General features: G+C 36.9%; 1 long non-coding RNA gene across 1 annotated transcript in view; it reads left to right on the plus strand.

Annotated features, from left to right (window-relative positions):
* Positions 1 to 2,239: 2,239 nt before the first annotated feature.
* LOC144215087 (uncharacterized) overlaps positions 2,240 to 19,753 on the plus strand; it is a 30,459-nt gene continuing 12,945 nt past the window's right edge. Inside the window, exon 1 of the long non-coding RNA XR_013330345.1 lies at positions 2,240 to 2,471. This is a non-coding gene — a long non-coding RNA (uncharacterized LOC144215087). The remainder of the gene's footprint in view (positions 2,472 to 19,753) is intronic.

Below are 19,753 nucleotides of genomic sequence, written 5' to 3' on the forward strand. Positions count from 1 at the left end.
TTTACATACCATTACCCAACAAATCTTCCAGTCAAAATGAATTGGACATAAAATGCTTGAATAGCTTGATCTTGACACCAAAGTCCCAATCCAACCTTTTACGTACCTGATTTTGCACACTAAAAAACGTGGTTTCCACAGGCCGATTTGCCACAGCTTTTAACTCCTGTCCATTCTATTAAGAATCTTTTTTCACACTACAATGACTGGCTTCTGTTAATCCAATTTAGGACTTCCAGGTTGAGGAGAAGCAACCTTAGAGCGATATCTGTTGATTCCACAACAATCCATAGCCAATCTGATTACAGGGTGTTCCTTTTCATCTTGGCATCCATTTTTCACTGAATTTGGTGCCGTTTTGGACTCCCTTTACTCACTCCCAAATCGATAGATCTTTTCTTCTTCTTTTTTTTTTCTCCAGTAGAATGAAGCGTCGCCCATCAAGAGGGTAAGTGATGAGGGAGTACCCACTTACACGCAGTAATGCATTTGATTTGCTGTAAGTTAGAAGAAATTGCTTGGTCACCTTCACTTTGCATCAAGAAGACAATTAGAGACGCATTCTTGTTTACAGCATTACTACAACGCGAGGAAGGGAACCCATACATTTCGCGTTGAGGAAAATTAGAATGGCAAATGATTGAGGTCTATTGTCGTAAAGTATAAAGTATTTACTCTGTAGGGGTTATTTGGGCGTAAATAAAATAGGTGTCATTTTACTTTCATTTCATAAATATAGGGGCAAAAACATCTTATTTGGAAATGTATTCATTACTATTTAAACTGTTTAAACACCTTCAATCAAGACATATTTGAATGATATGAGATAAAATTCAATATTATTGATGAAATCATGACTAATTTGAGCATATTTAACCTTTTACATCAACTTTTACATTAAAATACACCTAAAATAAAAATAAAAAGCACAAGTAGATCATTATAGGAAAAGAAAACCCCAATAAATTCATTCATTCATTCCCCTTAAGATGAAAAGCAGATTGTTTCCACTAGATGATGCTACTGTTCTCTATTTCTTCTATTTCCCAGATGGAAATTAGAACAGAAACAATTATTACCTCTCATGTTTTCTCTCATGTTTTGATACTTGCATGTCAGTCTTGTGCATATCTCAAATATTTAACATTCACGTCACGTATTTCCGACTCTCCACGAGCCATTAAACATTCAACCGTCTTCTCTTTCCAGTTTCCAAGAACAGATGCTTTTTTGTTGTGATTGACAAGAGTAAAACCTAAAATCCATCCATCTTTCCTCGTGCTTGAACGGAGCAGTCAGAACTTTTCCTTCCACCTCTTGCCTCAAGGTGACCCCTACAATTCTCTCTCTTTTTTCCCCCTTGGTTGCCAGATGAAAGTGTATGAAAAAAAAAAAAGATTTGTACAATAACCACCAATTTTGTTAGCATTGTCGGCGAGCACGCTTGAGTGCTCACGTCCGTCTCGCTGCTTAGTCGAGGTTGTGTGTGCGGGGTCGGCGCAGAGGTCAGAGCACGTACAATTTATACTAGAGTGCTGTGGAATGACGGCCTGTCAAGACTACGAGAAGCAGCTTTAGTTAGACCAGGGATAGGGTGGCTCAGGAGCCATATATGGCTCTTTTGATGGGTTTATATGGCTCCAAACAAACCTGTGTGGTAAAATATAGGTATCGCTAAGTCCCGAATGCACTAATGGGAGCGTCATGCTGGAACTGATGATCGATAGCGCCTTTTTAATCAGAATTTATCTTCATTAGACTCTTCTGCATGCATCCTCTCATTGATACTCATTGATTAGCAACATATAATGTTCTCAAAAGAATTCAGACTTTTTTTTATTTTAAAGTGGTGAAATGATTAATAAATGCACACATTTTCATGTATTTTTACTTTTAAATTCTTAGTATGACTCTCAAGGAATAATGTTTGAAAATATGAATTGTTTATGGCTCTCTTTGTCAAAAAGGTTCCCGACCCTTGAGTTGGGAAGTAAATTTCATGAAGAATAAAGATGGTTTATGTAAGATTACCTTGGAAAAAGTATTTAAAGAGATGGGATGGGGAATGTATGTAAAGAAAAGATAGCAACATGGTTAAATAGGGGTTAATGCATCTGTTTTTGGATTTCTGAGGCTCTGATTTGACCTCAAGTTGCTTCCTGGCTTCCTCCACCAATCAAATTAGGATAATTAAAGACTCCACTTTGCTGATGTATGAGGTCATCACAATCAAGTCAGCTGTAACGCAGAGAAACACAAACAGAAGTAGCACAACTAATGGAATATGTATCACATCCTAAGGCAATATTACTAAGCCACATTATTTTTTTAAGACTTACTTTATAAAGTTTGATAGAATGGATTATCAGTAAGTCACAACCCATAGTTCATTTATCTTTAAAAAAAGGGGAAAAGCATTAAAGAAGAAGAAGTTTTCATCCTATTTTGCTGTTTTGACATATCACATAATAGTAAGTAAACCAGCTGGTAAGTAATATTTTGATCCAAATATTTGATTTAAGACTGCTTTTGACAAAGTCACAAATGACTTGTGGCATTGTTTACTGTTATTTCATCCATTTTAAAGGTTCCTGATCCTCAAAATTACAACAATCATTTTTTATTTTATAATTTCAATCATTATGGATCTGTCCAATTCCTGTTTGTTTACTTTTTAATACTCTTTCACAAGTTTTAATTCATTTGTTCATACAAATTGGTCATAGTAGAACTTCAGGTGAATACTATTTAATATTGTCACAAGTGAACTTTTGCAATTATTTATAGTTGTTTCAAAGGTACTGCATAAACTACAACAATGCTGACTTGATATTAAGGGCCGAGTATGAGATAATCAACCAAGTCGTATTTCACCAAAACTGCTGGTGGTAAGATAAAGTGTATCTGGCACAGAGAGGGTTTGGAAATATAAAAGAAGTAATCCTCCCGTAATCCTAAAAGTCCCAGCATGCAAAGAAATACTAATCCTGTGTAATGATAGATGATCCTGACAAAGGGTCGCTCTCTATCATACAGAAGAAAAGGTGAGAATGTGATTGGTCGCCACGTGTGTTCACAATAGCTGGGAGACCAGAAAGGTACAAAAAGTGATGACTTGGTACACTAAATGTGCAACGTGTGCTAAATTCACACAAAAAAAAACACGCCTGAAAAGCGATTAGATTCTTGATAGCTCATGAATTCATTTCATTTTTTAACCACAGATTAACCTTGATCCCGAATTATTTGGGATTATCCACTCACTGACAAGTACATATGGTGTACTTTTCCCCAAAGAAATGCACTCAACTCCAACCAGCTGTAATAAAATCCTCTTTCCAATATGGAAAATGATTGTTTTCTGCCAAACAATAACTCCTAGTGTCTTTTTATGATGTTTTTCAACTACAAAAACTACTTCTATTCTTATAAATAAACACATTTTTTCAATGAGACTCTTTAGAGCAAAGCTAAATTGAATGTTCACCTTAAAATAAATGACATTAAATGTCAGTGTATATTATTCATGGTGTTTAAAAAAGGAAAATGTCACTCATGAATGAGGAAACCAGTTCCCCGAAACGTCCTTGATGCTATTGTTGCTCGCCAAAGTGGACGTTTTATTGAAGTGGCGAGACGTTATCTGCACATAGCAGTTGCTTTTCTTTTGTTTCGGTCATCCCCGAACATGTATTTGCAATTATACAGGTTAATAATTGATCCTGAAAGCATAACATTAAAGCTCATTAGCACAGGAGGAGTTTGAAGGTCGTCCCGGCAAGAATCCCTTCCCAACCGTTCTCTTTTATTAAGACGTAGCGAATAGTAACTGGGATGCGTCATTTCAAAATAAGAAGCCTCCCATGTTAATAAAGTTAATTGGCAATTTGATTAAACTTCAGAATTGAATTGAGAAGTCATTTATTCGTCCTTTTTCATTGGAGTTCTATCATCTCCCTCCCTTTTCTGGGAATATGAGAGAGAACTCTATTAATATATAATAATGGGAGATCATTTACTAAGTTACTGACCCATTTAATAGCGTGCAGATGAGAAATAGGAATATTGTGGTAATTGTTTTTTTTTTTTGGAAGATGGATGAGATTTTGTATGCATTTCTGCAATAGACTTTTGAATTTGTGAACGGGAAATTACATTAAACTGTGTGATTTTTATTTTTAGAGTTGCTTGTTGTTGTTAGCTTGCACGAGTGAGTTAGTTTGATGGTTGTTGTCATGTTTGTCATCAACAATGTGATTTGAATGTTATTTTAATAGTATTTGGGTACATCAGGCTTGTCACTCATTGCCTTTGACAAAGATTGACGTCAACAAACAAAGTATTAAAAATAAGCCTCACTATAAATGGTGTTTTTAAACAAATAAAAGCCTTACCATACATATAAAAACTTATTATAGATGGTCATTTCTAACACACAAAAACCTTACAATACATGGTCCTTTTTAAGGAAAAAAAAAGCATTTCTATACATGGACTTTTATTTTGTCTGTAGCCAAAATATAGTGAAATGATTTAACTTGTTATATTGACTTTGATCCATGTTCCTTCCCTTGAAAATCGAAATAAAATTGGTAAAGCCTTGCTAGTTTAATTTGATTCCATGCAGTTGAACAGGTAAGCACATTTACATGTACACAAGAAATCCTATTATCTTATGATAGAGGCACGCCTGTCTTCGAATAAAGAGTGACATCCCTTTTCATTGTGTCTCCTCATTACAGGTTTGGAATTTAAAGAGGTAAATAATGATAATATGATTCGTCAACTTTGCCTTTTGAGGTAGAGAGCACCCCCGAGTCATCATCTCTCATTAGGTAATGAATAGTGATTGGTATGAAATGACTTCACCCCACTTGGCTGCCTGTCCATTAGCGTGTTAATCAACAGCATATGACAGCCACAATGAGGCGGACCCCCTTGAAACAAAAGCGACGTGGACCCCCGACCCTAAAAGACAACCCTCATTTGCATAATGAGGGGCCGAAAGGAGGGCAATTTTTTGCTTGTTTTCAGAATGCAATCATGGGCGGGACCACTATAGGCCGGCATGTCACTCTCATTCGCTCCTGCGTTTCTCGCCACTTCATTTTCTGAATCGCTTATCCTCACAAGGCTCGCGGGGGTGCTGGAGCCAACCCCAGCCCTGACCCTGTAGGGCTTAAGAGGACAAAAAAACAATCACTTGTAGCTAGGAGCAATTTAGAGTGTCCAAATAACCTAGCCTGCAGGTTTTTGGGGTTGTGGGAGTTAAACTGGAATACCCAGAGAAAACCCACGTAAGAAACTTGACCACCAGGCTGCCAAATGTGTTTTCAATCACTTTTTGTCAATTTTTAATCATTTTTTGTCTAATAATGGCTGTAATGTGACTCCAGAGTAGATTTTTAAACTTTTATTTATCTATTTTAGTCCCTGTTATTGACGTCCTATTCATTTAAACTGGGAAATTTGAGTGCCATTGAAAACAAAAAGGAAATGTAAATATATATCAGCATGCTTTAACCTAACATGTGGAATTGTTCTCTGGAAAGATAAGAAAGAATGAAATTCATTTCTTTTATTTCTGTCCCAAAATGGCAGCTGGCTAAACAGGAGAGAAAAAAGGTCAAAAGCAAAATGTTAAACATGTTTACCCTTCTGGAGACCACCAGACAGATTGGCTGTTATTCATCATAAAACAACCGTTTCTTATGACAGAATGTTCTGTCTAGCTGGGTTTTTTTCCTCTTTCTTCCTTCCTTCTTGCCTTTTGGAGTTTGTTTGCGTGAAAATAGATTGGAAAAAAAGTCTAGACGGAACTGACAGTTAAGGTCAATTTTAATGAATGGCAATTGACGTATTGCAAGAAAAATGCAGGTTTTACGGTGTGCAAAAATAAGAAATAAATGGTACAGTTTGTAGTTGAAAAAAATGGAATGTACCAATAACTTGACCTCATATATAAAAATAAATATCCAAACGTTTTTTTATCTAATTGTGCAAAAAGAAATGAAATTGAATTGAAATGCCAAACATAAAAACATGTTTTTAAAACAAGGAGGACATTTGAAATGAACAAAAAACATTCATTAGGCCCAAAAATGATAAATCTGAAAACAGCAAATTGTGCTATTCATTCATATTTCAGTTCTAATTAAATTTAGCTTTAAAAAAAGTAAGCTTTTCACATCAAGTTGGAGGTTCTCCTTTTTTTTCCCTTTTTTTCCATCAGGCTTTCATAATGGCCACATTTAGGTGATGGGAGCGACCCTTCAAATGTGGGTGACATTCAAGTGGAAATAATGGTCAGCTAAAAGCAATTCAGGACCATTTAGTCACCTATATTGGAAAAAAAAAGATTAAAGAAAATACTACTTTTCTCTCACATTTGTCAGATAAAGACCTTTGACACACACTTGCAATCCAATCTGTAATTTGAAGATTTCTATTCATGCCTGACGGGACTGAGTGTGTCTTTTTCAGCCCTCTGGTAAGAAATTGACAAGCATCTAGGGAGGTAGAACTATACTCCACACTGAGTAAGTGATTATTTGATGACTTCATTTCCCATGGAATAAAACAAAATGTGACTACATTTGCTTGTTGAGGTTTTCGATGAAATGACGGAATGGACAAAAACAATATAATACCACAAAATGAGATCAGTTTGTTAGAATGGTTCAACAAATACATCCTGTAATGATTTCTGCGTAGTGGGTGTAGTTGATGAGCATATTTAATGACTAGATTTTGTTTTTTTTATGCTAAGCATCTATTCTGCTCTGTTACATTAAAAGGCAATATGAAATTAAGCAATTAAGTTGGGTGACCTGTTAGTTTATGCTTGTTCACTTAATGAAAATTTAGAGTATGTAAGGACAAATGATAAAAAAAATAGTATTGTAGATTTGCTGAAATTTAAAAGACTTTAGTGTCTTATTTTACAAAGTTGTGTGATTCATTCATACTTTGTGTGCAGCTAATTAGAGTAAATTAATATAACCTGCTATAAGGTGGCCAAATATGAACTTATTTTATAATAGGGTTCATTTTTTTTAAACAATTCCTTAAATATCAGTTCAGTAACGATGTTATTTTTTCGTTATGGGAAATTTAGCGGACTAAGTTATTTTGGTGCAACATTTTAACTTTGCTCTAAATACAACATATCTTTCTTAGTGTATCACCTTCCTCTTGTTATGATATCGAACTCCATTTCCATAGTAATTGCTTTTCTTTTCCAGCTTTGTTCTTCAGGGCCATATTATAAAAAAAAAAAAGGGAAAAATACTCCCGCTCCACAGATAACATTTAGGACACCATACCCCAAGGATCATCTCATTTCCCCCTTTTTTTCCCCCAGTGTTGGCATTCCTTTCCTTCCCATGTACGTTCCTAAAAAAATATTTGAAACTCAAGTGTTATTAAGCTTCTCGCCCAACTTTATTCCAAAGGCGTGTTGGACTTTTAAATGAGAGTTGCTTTTGTCCTCTTCCGAACTCGTATCCTTAACTCAAGGTTTAGTGTCCTTTAAGATCCACTTAGCGCACCGGAGGGCTACGGAAAGGAAAAGCAAGGATATTGGACAAGGTGCTTGATTTACGGCGAGGCCTCGTGGAGCGCTGATAACCTTTCGGCTTATTATCCCAATTAGAGTACACAGCTGGAGGGGAAAATTAATCCTCCGCCGGGCCGTTTTGTTTGCTTATTTACAGACGTGCGTGAATTGGAATGAGGGTAAACATTGCCCTGATGATGTAGCCTTGCCTTTGTTTAAATGGCTGCCATTCTTTTAAGTAAGATGATGCCAACATTTTGCCGCTACGGCTGCTTTAATGCTGCGCTAAAATATATCCGTTAACGCGATTGTGGTAGCATACATGACGAGAACAGTACTTGGATATTGAACAGTACTTGGATATTAAACAGTACTTGGATATTAAACAGTACTTGGATATTAAACAGTACTTGGATATTAAACAGTACTTGGATATTGAACAGTACTTGGATATTAAACAGTACTTGGATATTAAACAGTACTTGGATATTAAACAGTACTTAGATATTAAACAGTACTTGGATATTAAACAGTACTTGGATATTAAACAGTACTTGGATATTACACAGTACTTGGATATTACACAGTACTTGGATATTAAACAGTACTTGGATATTAAACAGTACTTGGATATTAAACAGTACTTGGATATTAAACAGTACTTGGATATTAAACAGTACTTGGATATTAAACTCTCTCTTTTTGATATTAAACTCTCTCTTTTTGATATTAAACTCTCTCTTTTTGATATTAAACTCTCTCTTTTTGATATTAAACTCTCTCTTTTCGATATTAAACTCTCTCTCTCTCATGAATATAATTTTTAGAGCTGCCTTCAACAGTAAACTCTCTGTCACCATTTGAGCGGCGACCAAAAGACCGGCGACCAAACGTCCGAGCACCGAATGAAAGTAGTAGATAGTTTGACGACATTGGTGGAATTCAAGCTTCCAAAATTTGTTTCCAAACAGATGGAATTTTTACGACTAGAGTATAACTGGCGACTACCCTCCGTCCCTCCCTCGTCTGCCGCCGCCATGATTTGGGTTTCCTCTCTACGATTGTAATTTTCCTCCCTGGGGGGGCCGAGGTTGTTCCACACGAACTGGTTCCTTAATAACCAAGCCAAGCCTCCTCATGAAAAACCCATTAAGGTCAAGCCATGCATAGTTGATTTAACATCTTGTCTGGTGGTCTGCTAAGAAGCGTCCAAGAATATCACATTCATCAGCGGCGCCGAAAGAAAAAAATAGCTTATAATGATCAGGCCACAGATGTTTTTCCAGGGTAGATTTCATTTTTTGTTGTTTATTCATTCATTTCTTGGGGGCGGGGCCATTTAGCAGTACTAGTACATGTTTAATTTTGCATTATTACAGGGTTTGGAATGGAAATATAACCACATTTTCTTTGTAATCTGCTAGTTGAAAGTATCATGAGATGCTCAAGTAGGTGATATTTTAAAAAAGCAAGGACGCTGGTGCGTTTGTGGGAGTGGTTCACCTAGCAAATGACGCAGCCAGGCATGAAATCATCTCTGCTCAGGTCTGAAGGGCTCTACATGGATTTTTAATGATGAGGCCATCTTTTTTTTCCCATCCTCTGAACATGCCGAATATAGTTAATGACTCCATTCATTTTAATAAATATTTAACAATAAGGAATAGTCTGGCTCTAATGAGATCCGCATATAGAGGTAGTAAATTCGATTTTTTTTTGCTTTAGTAATCAACAAGAATGATAATTAGTACTTATCTTAGTTTTTAGAAAAGCATATGTAAGTTGGCTAATGATATGTTGCTGTAAGTATAATTGAAACATTCATTTTAGTCATTCCACTGAAGCTTGGTCATTACAGGTAATTACTGTTATTTTTTTAAGCAAAAAACGTGTGGTGAAAACACTGTTAAATGAAAATACTCCAAAACATTATTGTTTTTGTTTTAATTACTTTGTCTCTATGACCAATCAATTTCTACGGCATAAATGTTGTTTATTCTATTGCGGTAAATGGCATCCAATTTAAAAAAAATAAATAAAAAAAAATCCTTCTACTTGACATGCAAAAAACTAATTGTTCATGCTGCACATTTTTGCAGGATTATGTTTAGTGTAGTAAGGTAAATCTACCCATTTTTCCTCCTATTTTTAGTTAAACAAAAAAAAAAGCTATAAATAAATTAAACCAAATGTATTACTTTACAATCACAGTATGATTTCCCAAACCTTACCCTAACATTTCATACTTCCAGGTAATTTTCCTATTGCAATTTCTTATATGCCAACCCATGTTATCAGATGCAAAAAAAACAAAAGAAAAAAAGCACTCTAAAGCCAATTATTATTTCTTTTCCCGGAAGCTCCCATAAATTGGAAGCCACCAAAACGCATTGTGGTGAATGCGAAATAACAACAAATGACTCCATATCATCTGCGCTATTATATTCCCGAATAATAACACTACAGTGATTGGTGATGAGAATGAATAGAAAGTGCTAATTTCAAAACGTGCTCCGAGGTAGGAGCGTACATGCAAATAAATGTCATCTAACAGTCCCATCTGCCTCCTGGAAAGAAAAAAAAAACTTCTAAGTCTAGGAATGTAGCGCCAAAGGAGGGATCCAATCAAATTAATCACTCTACAATTCTATAGGGAAGGGCTGGTGAATAAACCAAGAAGTATTTATAATTTGCTATAGTACTATTGGCACTTGTTAATGGGGAAGGGATATTTTTTTCTGCATAGGCTGTGATTTAGATGTTAAAAATAGAGGTTAGGTTCTTCCATTTGGAAAAGGCGCGTCATATTAAACAATCCCTAAGAGTGGTTTTTCTTTCCCTATTATAATGTCAAGATGTTTTACAGTGACATTTCCGTATCGACACGAGAGATGACTTGTCGTAAGTACACTATTTACCCCCTCCCCATCAGTTAATGGGAGCCTCAACTGTTGAACTAACTGGAAGGAGAAAAAAAACGGGGATATGCAAATGTGACCTTCATTTAAGTAGCCGGGCGTCATTGTCGCTGAGGAGCATTTTGTAACATTTGCCAGCCGTCAATCCCCGCTGGGTTGAGGCTTTCCTGTGTAAAGATTACATGTTATGCATGGGTTTTATTCGGGGTACTCTGGTGTCATAAAAAATAAGACATACAAAAAAAACAATTAACTTAAACACCAGAATGTTAGCTTGTTTTAAAGGGCTGTAGCTTTTAAAAACCTTCTACAAAATACAAAAAATATGCCTATTTTCAATATTATATATATTTATAGAAGTGATTATATGCAAATACTACTCCCCAAAATGTTTTTATTCTCCAGCTCTCAAGTTATAAGATAAAATTTCAGAAAAGCTTAGAAATATCAATATTTTTGGCAATTTTTTAGTGAAAAAATACATAATTTTACTTAACAGTGTTGTTTTTTTCTGTCAAAAAAGCCAAAAAAAGAATAATGTTACTTAATAGTGTTGTTCTTTTGTATTTGGCCAAAATATAAAGCAAGTGTAAAATGATCTCAGTCCTGAAAACCTCCAAAAAAATCTCGGGCCAGCCAAATGAATAGTCTGAAACGTGAACCTTTGCACTTTTCTAAATGCAACAATGTTAGTCTGTCAGTCAAGACCTTTTAAGATGGCATGTTGGTGCTCATTCCCCAAAGAGCTGACTGCTCGATATTGGAGAAACGGAGAGTTTGCGAGGCGGCAGACAGATTTTTGGCGCCACCAGATTCATCACGAAGGCTCTGGCAGGTCTTGGGTGATTTCCGACACAAAGGCTGATGTTTGTATCACTGACTGGAGTGTCGGAGCCATTTGTCAGGGCTCTTTGTCGTCGCCGTCTCCAATAAACGATGGCGGCGAAAGCCTCTGGCACTTCATCAAATGATTCGTTCCCTCGGCTCAACTTGGGTTTGACTCTCACAGACGAACGAATCCAACATCTTGTGAGTGTAATCTTGCAATGGAAGAGAAGTCTGTATTAACATAGCAGCTGTCAAATTTGAATATGTTAATGGGAAATATTCATAGACAGTGTTGAAATACTTTTTCTTTCTCCCCTTGTCTTGTTCTGAGGAATTCTCTTTGTTGATATTCACCAGGGAAATCAATGATTTTTCTTTTCTTGATCACATTGCTTTGCCCTCGTACTGCCTTTTCTGCTCTAGTTAGAAAGTACATATGACTACAAGGTCTGGGTGATATTGCCTTAAGAAAAAGGGGTGTCAATGTCAATTTTGTCACAAGGTCTGTCTTATTTGAACATTTACTAAGCTGCCAAACTTAATCGATGAATTGACTCCTAGTTCAAATGAATTGGACGTCTGCCGTCATTAAAATTGACGTGTTTTTTGCATGCAGAAACTCACCGATTGTCCACGGGCAGCGCAAATTTAGCATACACGACGGAGCATTTAGCACTTAATGAAGCACATACGTTGCCCTCGGGAGAGTAAACAGCGTATGGCCATGAAAAGAGTGGGAATTGAACGTCCGTGTTCTTCGGGTGGCAGCAAACATGCTTCCTAATGAATGCTCATGTTTATCTGCTGTTATGTACTGTATTTTACGGACTATAAGTTCCTTTTTTCTTAGTTTGACTGTGCCTATGACTACTAAGAGAGACTTGTATATTATATACCGTGTTTTCAGGACTATATGGCGCACCACATTAAAAGGCGCACCCTCAATGAATGACATTTAATGTTTTTTTTCCATATATAAAGCACATTAGATTATAAGGCGCTCTGTCTATTTTGGAGAAAATTTAAGACTTAAGTGCGCTTTATAGTCCTGAAAATACGGTACAATTGTTTTTAAACTATAAGAATTATCAGCCAAAGAATACATCATAAAGAGGAACAATTTTTACCTTCAGTTAACTATAACTTTTACATCCTTTTCCACTTTCTTGTGTATTTTTTTGCTGCTGTGACTTATAGTTGGAAAATGAGGGTAGTATATGATTATTTTGAAAAGGGGTGTTTCTAAAGTTGCGGGTTCAGGAAGTTCACATAAGTTGTAGATGTGTCGTTTTTTCCGCTTATTGTAAAACACAGTTCTAATAATGGACAAACTGGCAGAGACCTATGATTAAAATGTCAGCTCCAGCAAGTCAAAACCTCTCTGTATTTGAATTAATGAGCTATTTAGAAGGAGGTTTTCTCCCACCCGGCCCCTTCCTCCACTTGCCCGCAGCGGCAGTTTGATTACCCTAAGCTGTGGAGTACATTTATGTCTATTAATTTTCCTGTGACACTAAGTAGGCTGGCTCACATTCTGCCGGTCACATGCAGTGTGGAACCTTGCTGAGCTTCAGCAGTTGCTTTCAACTGATGGACACTTTGACATTTTCGTGCAAAGAGCAAGTACGCCTGGAGAAGTATGCCAGAAATTTTCACTAACTCTGGTTTACAGCCGTACTTCCACAAAACTTTCCATGTACAAATATTTGGACAAATAGCGTAATTTTGGGATGCAAAATCTGTCCGGAGGTCACGATAAATATAGTGGAGGTGAAGCGAAGGAAAGTTAAAGTCGGGAGTGAGTGACAGTGAGAGCCAGAATGTGAAATTATTTTGAAAAATAAATAAATAAAGATTTTTTTTACAGTTTTAAAGTTTCAAAGTTTTAAAGTTTTAAAATGTTTTTCCTATTTATTTAGCTTTATATATTTGCTATTTCTAAATACCTGGAGTATCTATTAAATATTTATGTGAAATGTACAAATGACCATTTTGTCATACAGTTGTGGGAGTACTTAATTTGTACTATGTCAAGGTTTCCCCTTATTTTGTACTCCATAACAATCCCATCTTGTCAGATACTATGACAATGATTAATCTTTAACATTTTGACAGCAAAAGTTGGCAATCCAGAGTTTATTCTTGACTTGAATAAATAAATGAACGACTGAAGAAAAGTTCAGCAAAAATACTTGCCCCGAATCTCATTTGAAATGGCGCCATGCCAGCGGCAGTCCCATTCCAGCGGAGGTGAACCACAAGTCATGTAGATACATTTTCTCCGCGGATTGGCTGCCGGCCTCATCAATATTCACCCATCTGATTCGCAACCTCGCTTCGCCGTACTTTGGACGACGGGTTACAACGCGGCACCTCGCGGCGATATTTTACTTTAACGCTAGCTTGCGCTCGTATTGTTCGAAATGCGGGGGAGGCCCATTACCAAGCAGCTGCCCTCGCTGCTTAGAAGCTTATGCTGTTGTCTGGATGATGGATTAGATAGGTAAAAATCTCACACAAAGTCATACTTATATTCATGAGAATTTTCAATCCTTCTGCTTGTGTTTGTGTCCAAATGAGTTTGTCTGGTTGACGTCCAATTTATTAGAAATGGGAACAATACATTTGAATTGGGTCAAATTACAAAGTGTGCACAATGTAGACTTTATTTCACACTTGGCTTGTGAATGTTATGCAAATGTTCTTTGTGGACTGTAATGTACATTTGAGTACTTTTTTTGAAATACTACTTACTTAAATCTTCTTTTAAAAATAAGACAAAGGGAAAAAAGAGGCCAAAATGGGTGACAAGTTGTCATTTTTCTCCTGGCCGGACATTTGGTCGCCTGAACGTTTGGTCGCCTGGATGTTTGGTCGCCTGGATGTTTGGTCGCCTGGTTGTTTGGTCGCCTGGATGTTTGGTTGCCTGGATGTTTGGTCGCCTGGATGTTTGGTCGCCTGGACATTTGGTCGCCGGTCTTTTGGTCGCCTTCTCCTGCATCGACCACATTTGTGAAAAAACACGAAATGTTCTTTTGCCAATCAGTGTTTGTGATCAGATTCGACTTTGAGTTTAAATGACAAGCTCAGGCCAAGTATTTCTCCAGCTCGACAATACGCCTCCTTGCGCTTGATATTTTGACACCAGAAAATAAGAGCAAATTGAATCAATGTTGGAGATGATAGAAGCAAGATGATTGCATTTTTTGCTATTACGGGGAAAGGAATCACAGCGTGTTTTTATCAGTAAATAATCAGACAGGCTATCACCTCAATAGGAACAAATGATAGTATTCGACCGCTCGTATATCCATTGTTTGTGAGTAATACCGGTCTGTACGTGGATTTTATCGCGCTACGGGAGGCACAAGTGTTTTACATCTCTCACCTTGTAATGAAGCTATCCAGAATTTAATGGTGCTGACAGCATAATAAGGGATGGAAACAAGATATCATCTGCACTTCGCTGGTAAACTTGAAAAGCAATGTTCAGTGAACTTGTGCTGATTGCTGATAGACTAGCGGAACTAATTAGAGCAGTTCAGTTTGGATGAGACCAGTGTTTAAGTCATAGTAGAAATTAGGTGCTCTAATTGTATGGGAATTTTACATAAGTTAAGATTTTGTGAGAAAATGCTCAAAATAGGCACACATTTTCTTGGCAAAGCCTAGATATGTCAAGAAAATGCATATTTGGATATGTGAGGTTTTGTTCAAGATTTCCAAAATACTTTTAGGGATATGAGGTGCATTAAAAAGTTTCAAATAAGCCCTAAAAGTACATTTGGGAGATGTCAAAATGTGGGCACTTTTGTCATTTTGAGGCAAAAACTGATAACTACATAAGAGGACCAGGAAACTATTAAAAAATCCACAATCCTGTGATCAATTGTTGCATAAAGCAGGAAAGATTCCTGGTTTTTTTTTCGGAATCCTGGTCTACCACTGACCACAATAGACGTCCATTTCATAATGAATGGTACAGCAACATTTTTCCTTGCCATGTCAGTGTGTGACATTAGATAGATGCTGGTCATTAAACTGATTTGTCAGCACATTGCTAATGTGTTGAGTGCAAAAGTTGTCGGGCCCTTTTCTGCTTTAGGCCACGAGCGACAGTAAATATTCCGTTAATTCGATTGGATGGATGAGCGTGGGTGTTCTGACAAGATGTTTTTAACACTTTCTTACAAGGGGTAACAAATGGGAACATTATTTTAGGATTTATACACATTTAAAAGAAACAGAACTTCCACTAAGTTGTAATAATTTAGGATTTTAAGTGAATATGACTCAAATTCTTAAATTATCCTCATTAAGTTGTTTATTTTTAATAATTGATAACTTTTTTTTAACCCTAACCATTTTTTAGTGCCAATCAACACAAAATTTAGGGGAAAATGCTTTGTCAGTTTTTTTTCCATCAATCCAGTGTAAAATGTCAAATTGCTGTGTTTACTCTAATTTATCAAACAATATTTACATAATTGTTATAATTCTCTGTCAGGTGTATTAATTGAAAGTGTCACTTGTTAAAATGAGAGATTTTCCGCAAAAACGTTGTCCCTCTTGCCGTGGCGTCAACTTTTGATGAAGCATTGTTGGGGGGGGGGGGGGGCTTAGAGTCAATTGTGCTATGCAAAAATCAGCACCTGCGCACCCCGACAAACAGGACGACTTAGCGCTTGGTCATTTGTCATCATCACTGCATTCCGAGGAGGCCGGCAGGATTAAATGAGCTTTATTTGTCATCAGTGACAAATGCAAGGGGATGCAAACCAGTGGTTGCATAGGAACCACTTGGAATACACACTGGCTTTGTGCTAACAATGATTTGCAGATATGTAAGCTCATTTATCAATTGACATAAGTCTATTATTCTTATTTTCAGATTTACGAAACAAATCCAAATGAATTAAATGTATGCAATGTAAAATAATTGCATTTTCTAGGCTATAAATCACTTTTTTATAGTTTGGTTTGGCCCAATCGACCTATTTTTTCACTCCTTAGGCTATAGTTATCCAAAAAAAATTAATATCTCACATTAACTTATCTCTTCTTCTCTATTATTCAAATACATAGTGTTTATTCTTGGTTTCTGATCAATTAAAACAAAAAAACAACTTTTTTACTCTTCCATTTTGCGACTCACATCCCGAAAATATGGTAATTCCAGTCAATTTACCCTAAAAAACAAAGAAATATCACTAGTTTAAAGTCAAATACTTTTTTTGCAATAGCTCCAAATTTATTATTGCTTTCCCTCCAGCAGTAATCAAAAAAATATTCGTCCAGGCGAAATGGGAAGCTTGTTAACATTATGCTAATGACAAAGAGAAACAAACAGCGACAACGAGCTCTGACAGCAGAAACGATACTGAAGGGGCGTTATTTGCTGGTGGAAGAAGGAGATCTTTGATGGCTAATTAACGCAGGCAGCTGTCAGAACCGTAATGGCGGCGAGCGAGGAGTTTTGATACTATGCTTCTATTTATGCTTTCGCAGCTCGCTTTGTTCTCCTGGGGATTCTCCGGTTGCACGGGAGGGCTTTTGAGGGGGGGTGGAGGATATAGAAAGGTGGGGGAGAAACATCAAATTTCTCCTTCCCGCGCTGGATGTGACCACATTAATTATAGATCCTCAGGAAGAAGGTGCTAAGATTCATTGGACGTATTTTTAGAATGTGAAGATGATTCATTTTTCTTGAAAAGAAATGACAGGTGTCAACTTTCCTGAAAATTAAACACACAAAAGACGGGAGGAATGTTGAAAGCTGCTTAAAGTTGAGAGATATGGTGACATTTGGAGGAGCAAAGGTGCAAATGAATTTGTACAGTAGGGGCCTAAAGTGCAGGTGGGAAAAAGTGGATGTGTTAAATGAGTGTTATCAATTAAAATGGTTGATGACTGAAGTATCAGAGTGGCCCTAAAAAGTGGGATTTGAAGCGTAGAAGGAAAATAACAGCAAAAAAGGAAAAATTCAAGTATGTTAGAGTCAAGTAGAGGAACAATAATGAGCGTGGGAGCTTATTTTTTGGTAATTATGTTAAAAAAATAGGGCATAAATAAGAAAATTGTCCACTGATCACATCAAGTTGGGGCCGTGACGTTAGCACAGGCGTGGGCAAACTACGGCCTGCGGGCCACATCTGTCCCGTTAGGCTTTTTAATCCGGCCCGCCGACGTTGTCCAAATGTTTTTTTTCCAAGTTGGCGTCGTCACGCGGAAGCCAGTGGCAGTAGCTGTGTCCACTCTTATTTGTTTTTGGTGTTTTACAGCCCCTCTATCTTTTTTTAAAATGACATTTTAATATTTCTTAATATATTCCTTTACTTTGTACTTTATACTTTTTACTTTAATGATGAGTGATGAGTATATTAATACTTTAGTCCTTTTTTTCTGTCTATATTTCATATGTACTGTTAACGAATGCACTTTTTTATATGTTATCGTATCTTGTGCTGACCCGGCCCATCTGTCAAATTTTTAAAGTCAATGTGGCCCCCCGGTGCCGAAAAGTTTGCCCACCCCTTGCGTTAGCCATTAGTTTCCTAAGGACTCTCGAGTTCTCAAGTGGCGCCTCTCAAACAAACAGGCCATTAAGCAACGTGATACGTCATCAAGCTCATTTGCTTAGTTCACAGATTCAATTAACTCATCTAAGAGCTCCTTTGGAAAAAGGAGAAGCTTCATTTCCCCCCATCGTGTCACCTTGGGTAGGATTTCTCCAAATGCGGCGCTGAAAAAGTTCATCGATCGCAATACGGGTGCCAAAATGGCAGGTGACATCCTTTTGAAGGGGAGACGAGACAACGGATCTCACACCGCCGGTGACACCAGCGCCGTCCCGGTAATGTCATCCCCCTACGGCCCCCCTACCAAATCTTATCAGCTGACGGCGTTCGACCCGACTTTGATTGATATCAGGCTTGCAGAGTTCATAGGAAAAGGTACTCAGGAGGGTTTTTTTTTGTCGTGTTATATTTGATGTCGCTAGACTTTGATGGCAAGCGTGCGAATCATAACTTCGTATCGAGATGATGTGTCACGTCATTCAATTTTGACAGAATATTATTAAAGATAGTTCCACTATGCTTTGGTCTATTTGAGCAGTTTCATCCCAATGGTGATATTGGTAAGAAAGACAAAATAAAAATTGTGCTAAGGTGGAAAAATATGAAATAACAAAACATCTGCAGGAGAAAATTATGAAAAAAAATATAGCTCCTGAAAATATTTTAAAAATCCCTAAAAACTCAGAAATTAACCGCAAAAAATAAGCCAAACTGCAGTATTAGTCGCATTTTAGAGAGGGTATTTTTTTTATTTGATCAGAAATAAAGAAACAATATACTTTTAAGTCAAATAGACCCTGATAAATAGGTCAATTTTAAAGTCATATTTCCACTAATGGTATAACTCTAAACTAAAAAACAACATATACATTTAAAACATTTGCAAAGGACAAAATGTCATTTGTTTCCATCATTTTTGCACAAATGACATATCCCATGCATGTTAATTAGTTAATTTTATGAAAAGTAATCACCTTTATTACCTTATATTGTCACACATATTGTGTTAATTCAGGAAAATGTCCCCAATTTTTTTATGGACAGTAACAATACTTGGCATAAAACTCTAACTATAACTGATATATTCTTGTCACATACCCGGAATGTATATATTGTGTACACATTGTGTCAGTCATGCTGCAAGCAAGAAGCACTGATAAGATTCAGGCACCTGCCGGCGAACCATAAATTGAGTATACTGACCAAAACAATGCATTATCACCACTTTTGTTTGGGTTATTTTCATATAAAAACGCAAAAAAAATTGTACAGGGGGAAAATGGCAATGCAAAAAAAACAGAGAGGAATGAGGACTCCAATGTAACTACGCCATCAAACGTACCTGCTTAATATATACTGCGATTCCTATCAATTGTGTAGAAAGAAAGCAATTTGAGTTAGGGCGTATTTTTTGGGGGTCATCTCTATCTAGTGCATTTCCATACACATCTTCTTCTTCCCATGGCTCTTCCCCACAAACCCTCCACAGAGCAGCTGGCAGGAAATAGGCATTCAGTGCTTTTTTAGATGACTTCCTGAGAGAAATGAATCTCAGAGGATGAAAAATGAGAACAATGAATAATGAAATGCCGAACGAGATGTGCCCGACCCGTTGTTGCCATTCATACAACCTGTGTCGATGTGCAGGAGCATGTATAAAATTGAAGGTTGTGATCGCCGGACTGGAAAGAGGCAAGACGTAGGGGGCCATTAGAGAGCAGGGAAACAAATAGCTTTTCCCCAGTGCACGTATAATCATTTGATTGAGGCAGGTTTACAAAAGGAACAAAAAATAAAAGCACATGTCCAGATAAATGTAACATTTTGTAGCGGTAAGATCGACGATGTGTTTTCGTTAGTTTGTAATGGTC

The sequence above is a fragment of the Stigmatopora nigra genome, chromosome 21, assembly GCF_051989575.1.
Source record: "Stigmatopora nigra isolate UIUO_SnigA chromosome 21, RoL_Snig_1.1, whole genome shotgun sequence".
In the NCBI taxonomy this organism is placed as follows: Eukaryota; Metazoa; Chordata; class Actinopteri; order Syngnathiformes; family Syngnathidae; genus Stigmatopora; species Stigmatopora nigra.